The 10670-nt window shown below is 46.5% G+C and overlaps 1 pseudogene; it reads right to left on the bottom strand.

The window, feature by feature from the left end:
- Nucleotides 1-237: 237 nt before the first annotated feature.
- Nucleotides 238-8527, bottom strand: LOC141408707 (protein FAM90A5-like; annotated as a pseudogene).
- Nucleotides 8528-10670: the final 2143 nt, after the last annotated feature.

Here is a 10670-nt window from a genome sequence, read left to right as displayed (position 1 = left end):
GGTGGCGGATTTCCGGAGATTCCGGCGAACTACAATGTCCCTCACCAGAATTTGATGAGGCAGAGTCTCTGCATCTGGTCCCTGCCTGGCCTGGGCTCCAACATCCACAGAAGCACCACAGCCGGGGAGCTTGGGAGTCACCACACACAGTCTGCTCTCTGCTCTGTGCTCCTCAGTCCCACAGACCCCTCCAAATCACGGGAGCTGGATGCAATGGAGCCCCGGCCACCTGTAGTCTCACTCCAGGTCAGAATCGCTGTTCTCTGAGGAGCAGGAAACCTGAAGGTACTCATAGAGGACACTCGGGGACAGCAACACAGGGAGCCTCAGACTTCTCTGAGACATGAGGGCTGTGAGCGAGGAAGGCTCCCGGCTTCTCAGGAGAGGGAAACGAGGGAGCTGTCAGGAGGCTGGAGCTCCACCATCCATTTTCCAGTCTCCAGAAGAGCATTCTGAGAGGCTGGGCCCCATCGTGGCTGGCCGCTGGGTGATGGGACATGGTGCAGGCCTGGGCAGTAGGCAGGCAAGGTCTGCTGTGCAGAGGCTGCCGGTTGGTGCTGGGCACCTGGGCGGGTGTCCCCCTGCTCATCTGGGGCGACGGACTTGGTCTGAGTTCGGTTGCAGCTGGCGGAGGTTGGAGAGTCTCCGGGACCCCCAGCTCACCTCCCTGGAGGGCATTTTCGGGCATCTGGAAGGAACCCATTCTCGGTTTCTTGGGGAAGTTCAGGCAAGCCTGAGTCGGAGTCTGGGCAGCTCTCTTGGCTCCTGACCTGGAACTGAGATTGGAGCCGAGGCCCAAGCTGTGTGTGTCGGCTGGTGGGCAGGGCTGTGAGGTCACCGCAGCACGTTTGTCTTGTGCCTGGGGGCTGATGACCCGGATCAGGCCGTGGGGCTTGGAGGCAACCTGGGGAACTTCTCGACTGCCACCCTGAGGCCTGCTGTGTGTCGGCTTCACCACGACGAGAGGCTCCGGGCCCTGCTGCCTGACTCCAGGCTGAGGGATGTCGGCCACAGCCCCTGTCTGTCGTTCCTTTGGTCGGAGACTTGACGAGGAGCTCGGACTGGCTTTTCTGAGGGGAGACAGTGAAGCCAAGACGGATACCGTGTCAGACATTTTCGTAGCTGAGCCATCAGTGAGGGCAGGGTCCACGCGTGGCCTCTTATTGGTTGTGTGGACCGGCATTGGCCTGCTTACAACCTGAAAGAAAGGAGACCACACACGTTAGAAGTTCGTCAGCATCGAGCCAATATAGAAATCAACCACATCCAAAGACAAGGTGCACACAGCAGGAAATTCTTAATACGGTATGGACAGGTGGTCCTTGGAAGTAGGGACAGATCCTTAACGTGAGTGCTGATCGGGACAAGACCCATGAAAAATGCACTCTTGAGCTATGATCTAAGAATACCATTTTTCTAAAGACTGTGTCTTGGGCATTCACTGGATCAAAGTGCCTCCACTCAGCCTTCCATGAAGTGGGACGGACTAATGCCCTTCTGAAGGCAGGTTGGTGGCTCAAGGGTTCCCAGGACGCCTTTTCTGAAAACATGCATGTTCCTAGGGTGAGCCTCCTCCATGTTTGGGGCCCCTGAGGGACTAATTTCCTCACGCCGCTAGGAAGATGTTGTTGACAGGCTTGCCATCATTGCACAGAGAGAAAGCAACAGGAAATATGGCATCTTCAGATGCCTTCACCTGGAATCAAATGGACCTGGAAGGATCGTGGAGTCCCTGACCCCAAGAAGGCAGGGAAGAAGGTTTCCCCGATCCCCTCACACACACGAGAACCTGAAAGAAAATCAACCAGAGTGACCTAGTGGAGCAAAGAACAGGGACCCATGGTGACACTCACCCTCAGATAAATCCAAGATTCCATGGATTCTTTTCGATTTGGCAGCGGCTTCTCCAAAGGTTTCCCAGAAAAGGTCTGGAAGGGAGCCTTCCTCTGCGGGTCTTGTTGCCTGCAGAAGAGAAAAAGTTCAGGCCGTGTATCCGGTTTTCCCCAGGAGACAGGAAGAATTCAGTCTCTGGCCCAGTCCTGTTCTGTGTTTTGTGATAAATAAATGGAACTCTTATGCCCTTTCCGCCTCTGCACCTTCCCTCATGTGCCAACCTTCCCATCCTCCCAGTGGCCTTCTTGGCTTCCCAAGTAAGGACCAGTATTTGGATTCCGTTGCTTTCCCCCCTGTCATGGGGCACCTGCACGAAGCTTCCCCACCTGACATCGTCCTCCCGCAGCTCGATATCAGGAACAAGTCTGTTAATTATCATTATTATTAAATATAATAGAAATTAATAGGAATCATCGATAATAATAATCACAATAAAGATAGTAAAAATTAATACTGGTTAAAAATGTTAACGATTAGTATTAATAATTAATAGCAGTATCACTGTTAGTAATTAAACAATGATATCAGCAATTAATGTTACTTAAGTCAATACTAAGTGATGTTGGTTATAAAATAATGATTAATTTTATGAACTACTAGCATTGCTAAGTGACATTAATATTCATAATTAATTTTAAGCATGCATAATCATATATTTAAAATAATTATCCATAATTAGTAATGGTATCCTATTAATTATTAGTATCATCAATAATTGTTAAAATCAGTCATTGATGTTTAATAATTAATCATATTATTACTCTTAATACTGCAGTGTGTATACAGCTACCTGTGATGTCTTTCCTAATATCAGAGAGGGAGAGCATGGTTTTAGTTTTAATATCGCAATAAGTGTACACTCACCCTGTGATGCTACACTAATATTCAGTGTAGTAGAGTATGACATGACTCCCAACATAGCAATGAATAGATAGCCACCCGGTGATATAGCTCCTAATATTCACGGAATATGCATATGATATTACTCCCAGTATCGCAGGGAGGGTACAGCTCTTCTGTGTTATGATTCTTAATATCCGGAGGGGGAGAGGATGATAATAATTCCAGTGTTGCAGGCTGTGTTCACCGGCCCTGTGACATTGTTATTAATATCTTGGAAGGGAGAGGATATTACTCCCAATGTGGCAGGGGGTGTACATCCACCCTGTGATATTCTTCTTTATATTCCAAGGCCGAGAGGTTGATATTACTCCTAGTATCACAGACACTGTATACCCCCATGTTTTTAATCCCTGTGATATTGGGAGTAGTATCATCCTCTCCCTGGTGGAAATTAGGAACAGTATCACCAGGGGCGTGTACACTCCATGCGATATTGAAAGTAATATCATCCTCTCCCATCCTGGATCATAGGAACAACATCACTGGGGGTTTTACACTTTCTGTGATATTGGGAGTAACATCATCATCTGTGCCTTGGATTATTAAGGACAATATCACGGGTGGACATGTGTACATCTTCTGCAATATTGGGAATAATATTATCCTCTCTCCCCCTGCATACTAGGAAAGATATCACAGAGTGGGTGTTCACCTCCTGCGATATGGGCATTAAAACCATCTTCTCCTGTTCTGGATATCAGGAAGAGTATCACACGGAGGTGTACAGTGTCTGCGATACTGGGAGTAATATCAACCTCTTGGCCTTGGAATATTAAGAAGAATATCACAGGGTGGATGTACATCCTCTGCCATATTGGAAGTAATATCAGCCTCTCCTATCCATGGATATTAGGAACAATATCCCAGGCTGGGTGTACGCCTCCTGCTCTACGGGGAGTCATATCATCCTCTCCCTTCCAGGATATAAATAACAATATCACAGGGCGGGTGAACACAGCCTGCGATACTGGAATTATTATCATCCTCTCCCCTTCTGGATACTAGGAACCATATCACAGAAGAGCTGTACCCTCCCTGCGATATTGGGAGTAATATCATAGGCTTCTTCCGTGAATATTAAGAGCAATATCACTGGGTGGCTTTCCATTCATTGCTATGTTGGGAGACATGTCATACTCTACCCCCTAGATATTAGCATCAGTGGCACAGGGTGAGTGCACACCTACTATGATATTAAAACTAAAATCATGCTCTCCGTCCCTGGATATTAGGAACAACATCACAGGTAGGTGTACACCCCCTGCAGTATTAGGAGTAATAATATGATTAATTATTAAACATCTATGTCGATTTTAATAATTATCAATGACACTATTAATAGGATACCATTATTAATTATGGATAATTATTTTAAATATATGATTATGGACTCTTGAAAATAATTAGTAATATTAATGTATTTTAACAATATTATTAGTTCTTAATATTAATTATTATTTTATTACCTACATCACTTAGTATTGATTTAAGTAACATTAATTGCTGACATCATTTTATTGTTAATAGTGATATTGTGATGGTTATACTAATCGTTAATATTTTTTACCAGTATTAATTTATACTATATTGTGATTATTAATATCGATGATTGCTATTAATTTTTACTATATTTATTAATATTAATAATTAATAGACTTGTTCCTGATATCCAGCTGGGAGAGGATGATATTATTCCCAATATTGAAGAAAGTGTACACCCCTCTATGATGTTATTCCTAATAGCCAGGGGATAGAGGATGACATTATTGAAACTATCACAGTACGTGTCCATCCCTTCAGTATCTTGTTCCTTATATCCTGAGTGAGAGAGGATGATATGACTCCCAATATCACAAGAAGTGTACAACCGCCTGTAATATAGTTCCTAACATCTAGGTGGGGAGAGGATGATATTACTGACCATATCACAGGAGTGGTGAAACCCCTTCAATATTTTGCCTATGATCCTGAGGGGAGAGGATGATATTACTCCCAATATCGAAGAAGGCGTACACCCCCCTGTGACACTACGCCCAATATCCACTTTGGGAGATGATGACATTACGCCCAATATCCCAGGGGATGTACACCAACCTTGGGATATTGTTCCTTATATCAAGAGGGGGAGAAGATGCTATTGCTCCCAATAACGCAGGGGCTGGGGCTGTACACCCCTCCTGTGTTATTGTTCTTACTATCCGGAAGAGAGGATGATACTACACCCAATATCGCAGGGGGTGTACACCCACCCAGTGATGTTGTTCTTAATGTACTCCACATCCCACCACCAGGGATATCATTCCTAATATCCAGGGGAAGAGAGGATAACATTGTGCCCAATATCGCAGGGGAGTATACACACCCTCTGTGATGTTGTTTCTAGTATCCAAAAGTAGATACGATGATGTTACTGGCCATATTGCAGGGGGTGTACACCCTTTTGTGATATTGTTTTTGACATTCAGTGGGGGAGAGGATAACATTAATCCCAATATCGCAGAAGGCATACAGACCCATGTTATGTAGTTCCTAACGTACAGGGGGAAGGGAAGAATACTACTCTCAACATTGCAGGACGTGTAACCACCCTGCCCCCCGTAATATTGTTCCTAATATGCAGCGAGGTGGAGGCTGAGAGTACTACCAATATCCCAGAAGGTGCACACACACCTGTGATATAGTTCCTAATATCTAGCGGGAAAGAGGCTGATTTTACTTTCAACATCGCAGAGGGTGTACACCACCCCCAGCGCCGGGGTATCATTCCTAATATGCAGATGGGAAGAAGATGATATGGCTGACAATATCGAAGGGGGTGGACACCTCTTGTCTGATATGGTTCCTGATATCCAGGGGGTGAGTGGTTGATATTACTCCCAATAAAGTAGGAACCGTACAGCCACCCTGGGATTTTGTCCTCAATAACAACAGGGGAGAGGTGATATTACTACCAACATTGCAAGGGGTGTACACCCTCCTGTGATATTGTTTCTCATATCCAGGAAAGGAGAAGATGGTATTAGTACCAATATTGAAGGGATGGAGACACCCCATGGAATATTGTTCTAAAGTTACAGGTTGAAAGAGGATGAGATTCCATCCAATATAACAAGGAGTGTACACCCCACCTGTGATATGAGTAGTAAAACCTAGAAGAAGAGAGAATGACATTGCTTCCAAAAACACACAGATTGTACACCCACCCTGTGATATTGTTCCTGTCATCTAAAGGAAGAGATGATGATACTACTCCCACTACCGGAGAAGGTACACACCCGCTGTGATATTGTTCCTCATGACTTGTGGGGGAGAGCATGATATTACTTCCAGTATGACAGTGGCTTGACACCCAGTCTGTGATACTGCTCCTAATTTCCAGTAGGTAAAGTATGATGTTCCAGCCAAGAAGTAGTGGCTATACTGCCACCCTGTGATATTTCTCCAAATATTCAGGGAAACACAGGACGACATTATCCCAAATCTCCCAAAAAGTGTACACTCATTGTGTGATATGGTTCCTAATATCCGGAGGTGCAGAGGATGGTATTCGTTCTCCTATCGCAGGCTGTTTACACACAACCTTTGAAATTGTTCGTAATATCCTGAAAAAAAGAGACTCCTAAGAATGGACACACATTGCAGGGGGGAGTAATTGGCTATTACGATCCACAACGCAGGGAGTGAGGCACTCCCCACGATATGGGGAGTACTAGCATCCCCCTCTCCCCACTGGCTATTATGATCCACATCGCAGGGCAGTTCAGGACACCAGCCCTGCCCCAAATTCGACCCAGACATTGAGTGTCATGGGACGACCTCAGGGTGGGTGGAAGCTCAGCTCTAAGGTATCCTTGCTGCCAAAGACCAACAGTTCCTACTAGTTTCAATCTGGCCACAGGGTCTCTGTTGGTGAGACAGGTGACTATGAGGCAGATACCCTGAAATCTAGCACGACAGAGCTCAACGCCCCATGAGAGGCACCATAGCACGCAGACTTTGCAGACATACTAGCGAAGGCCACAGCAGGCCCTGAGTGAGGAACAAGCTGACCAAGATCCTGGGGTTCTGCCACACAACCCTTAAACCAGGGACTGGAAACTGTTTCCCTAAAGAGCCAGGAGTCAGTATTTTCAGCTTTGCCAACTGACCTTTGCCTCAAGGATGCAACTCTGCCATGGCTGCACAACAGCAGCCTTCTGCAGGTGGCCTGTGAAGAGATGGGCATGACTGCACCCCCATCAAACTTTACTTATGGACATGGAAACTTCTCAGTGTCATGAAGTGTTATTTTTTTATTTGTTCAACCAGTTGGAAATGTAAAATCTATTCTTGATTCACAGGCGACAAGAGCAGGCAGGGACAGGCCGCCCCTTGCCGACCTCTGGAATGAGCTTACAGAAGGAAATGACAGGCTGGGCCAGCGCGGCCTCCTCACAGCAGATTCGCTGCAGGAGGGTCCTTCGTAGCAACCACTTCTCATCCTTCGTCTTGGCTTCAAGTGCAGTTCAGGTGGAGAAAGAGAGAACAGAACGGGCCTCAGCAAGAAGAAGGGAGATGCAGGGTCAAGCAGCCGTGTGGATCCATCACACTCAACATTCACACCAAGCGGAGCACAGGCAGGGCCAGCCCGGTGGGGGGAGACGTGAAGGCTCTCTGGGGTGGGGGACCTCTGGGTGGGCAAGATTCTCTACCTAAAACTCAAATAGAAGATCTACACAGCAGTAGTTACAGAAAACACACACTAACAAAAAGGCCAAAATAAAAATAGGACACCAAGTTTGGCCAACCGGGTCTCACAAGCCAGTAGGTAAGAAAGCCCAGAAGGGCCCACCAGAGGCGCTGGGGGTGGGTTCCTGCCTGCAGGGGGCCTGGGACACCCCATTGCCACAGATGAGGACCCAAGCTTTGGGGAGGAAGCTGTCAGAGTCACCCAATGAGCTGCTCAGAGCTGGAGCCACAGAGCAGGTGAGGAGCCCTGGCCACGTCCGCATGTGCACTGAGGAGCTGGGGTGCGGGCATACCCCCAGGGGCCGATGCAAACAGTAGACCGCGGGCCCTCCTCCTGCCCAGAGGATGCTCGGCTCCCAAGGGACCACCAAGGCCTGGAACCCAGGGACACACCAGCTGACCATCATGCCCAGGCCTCCTTGACCAGGCAATGTCCAGTACAGGCAGGCAGTGTGGACTTGGGGCCAGTACAGGGGTGGATGGTCCCGCTAGGCAGGCAGGCCTCCTTCTCCCTACCAGCTGGGCTGATTGCACTGTAGCTTCGGTTCTGGCAACATATTGTTGCCCACCTTGGCCACACCAGTCCCTGGCTCCCTGGCTAGGCCCAGTGCTGTCCAACCTACCTACACAGGCCCCACACACCCAGTGCCCACCAGGCTCTGTCAGCCAGGAGGACCCATGCTCATCCCCTGAGGTATCCGTGGGAGCCTGCATCCCACAGGGACACACAGCTCAGGGCCAACCTCTATGAGGGCCTCTTGGTTGTGGTGGTAGGTGTTGGCGTAATTGACCTCCAGCCCTCCCATCCTGTACACTGTTTTACGGGGATCATTCAGTCCTGGGAGCTTCCTGGGGACCCCAGAAGGAAGAGAACAGGGTGGTCATGGCAGCCTCAGCTCCAGGCTCTGGGCCAGAAGTTGATAACGACCAATTGAGAGCAACCACTGAATTCGATCCTCTTACACATACCCGCGAAGTTGGCGAAGAACTGAATGTCGACCATTGTATGGTTATCCAGCTTTTGAAGCCAATTGGAAAGCTGAAAAATCTTGATAAGTGGGTGCCTCATGAGCTGAGCAAATATTTTAAAAATCATCCTTTTGAAGTGTCATCTTCTCTTGTTCTATGAAACAACATTGAACCATTTCTTGATCAGATTGTGACATGCCACGAAAAGTGGATTTCATCCAACAGCCAGCTCACTGGTTGGACTGAGAAGAAGCTCCAAACCACTTCCCAAAGTCAAACTTGTACCAAAAAAAGGTCATGGTCACGGTTTGGTGGTCAGCTGCCGGTCTTCTGATCCACTACACTTTTTGAATCCTGGTGAAATCATTACATCTGAGAAGTATGCCAAGTTAATCGATGAGATGCATGGAAAACTGCAGCACCTGGAGCTGGCACTGGTCAATATGAAGGGATCGGTTCTCCACAACGCGTGACCACCTGTCATACAACCAGGACTTCAAAAGTTGAATAAACTGGGCTGTGAAGTTTTGTCTCATCTGCGATATTCATCTGACCTCTCGCCAACCAACTACCACTTCTTTAAGCATCTTGACAACTTTTTGCAGGGAAAACACTTACACAACCAGCAGGGTGCAGAAAATGCTTTCCAAGAGTTCATCGAACCCTGAAAGCATGGAATAAACAAGTTTATTTCTCTTTGGCAAAAATGTGTTCAATGTAATGGTTTCTTTTTGTTTTTGTTTTGTTTTTTTTTTTAAAGACCTAGTCTCACTCTGTCGCCCAGGCCAGAGTGCGAAGGTGCAATCTCAGCTCACTGTAACCTCTGCCTCCTGGGTTCAAGAGATTCTCCTGCCTCAGCCTCTTGAGTAGCTGGGATTACAGGCACATGCCACCGCGCCCGGCTACTTTTTGTATTTTTAGTAGAGAGGGGATTTCACCATGTTGGTCAGGCTGGTCTCAAACTCCTGACCTCCTGATCCGCCCGCCTCAGCCTCCCAAAGTGCTGGGATTACAGGCGTGAGCCACTGTGCCCAGTCCATTGTAATGGGTTCTATTTTGATTAATAAAGATATGTTGCAGTCTAATTATAAAAATTTAAAATTCACGGTCCAAAACCACAATTACTTTGGCACCAACCTAATAATAGAAGGATTAAAAGAGGCCTTTATATTAGAAAGCCCATGGATGATAAAATAATAAAGAATATTACAATTTCCATAACCGCAAAGTTATAACTTAGACCAACTGAATGAATTAAAAGACACAACCTATTGATACTAAAACACAGGAGAAATAGGTCATCTAAATATATTGATATCTATTTTAAAAATGGAATCAGTACCTAATAACCTTACAGAAAACCTATATATTCCAAAAATCTGACATTCTGTCATGTTGTTCTAACTGGTGGGATTCGGGGATTTCCATTTTGATAAGAACATAGGTGAGTCGCACACACTTACTTTTACTGCTCATTGGTCAGGAAACCTATGTCCTCTATAGGATACTGCAGAGCGATGCGTTTTGGAGAATTTAGGCAAGATAATATTATTTACAGAGTTAAAGGAAGGCAACCTGTTTTATGTACAGTAATTCCTCATAATATCACAGTGGATACCATATTTAAACTTTGGGGTATCCCCAGGTATAATTCTTATTTGAGCCACATGTGAATTTCAGACACGGAGGCTGCCCAACTTTGGTGGCTTTCAACAGATGTGGAAGTTAATTCACAACCTACTTTGTGGAGGCATAAAATTCAATGAGCACTCATTTAGCATTTTATTTTAAATATTATTTTTGTAAACTTTGTATTTCCAATTAGGTGAAATTTTAAACCTGTTTCAGTTCTTATCCACTTTTTTTTCCCTGAGACGGAGTCTTGCCCTCTCACCCAGACTGGAGTGCAGTGCATGGTCTTGACTCACTTCAACCTCCGCCTCCCAAGTTCCAGCAATTCTCCTGCATCAGCCTCCCAAGTGACTGGGATTACAGGTGCCCACCACCATGCGTGGCTACTTTTTGTATTTTTAATAGAGATATGGCTTCCCCATGTTGGTCAGGCTGGTCTTGAACCCCTGACCTTGTGATCTGCCCACCTCAGCCTCCCAGAGTACTTGGATTACAGGCCTGAGCCACCGTGCTTGGCCTCTCCACTCTTTTTAGGCAGAGGGGAG

The sequence above is a fragment of the Macaca fascicularis genome, chromosome 15 (assembly GCF_037993035.2).
Source record: "Macaca fascicularis isolate 582-1 chromosome 15, T2T-MFA8v1.1".
NCBI lineage: Eukaryota > Metazoa > Chordata > Mammalia > Primates > Cercopithecidae > Macaca > Macaca fascicularis.
Note: the sequence above shows the minus strand (reverse complement) of the source record. Positions and strands in the feature narration are given on the sequence as shown.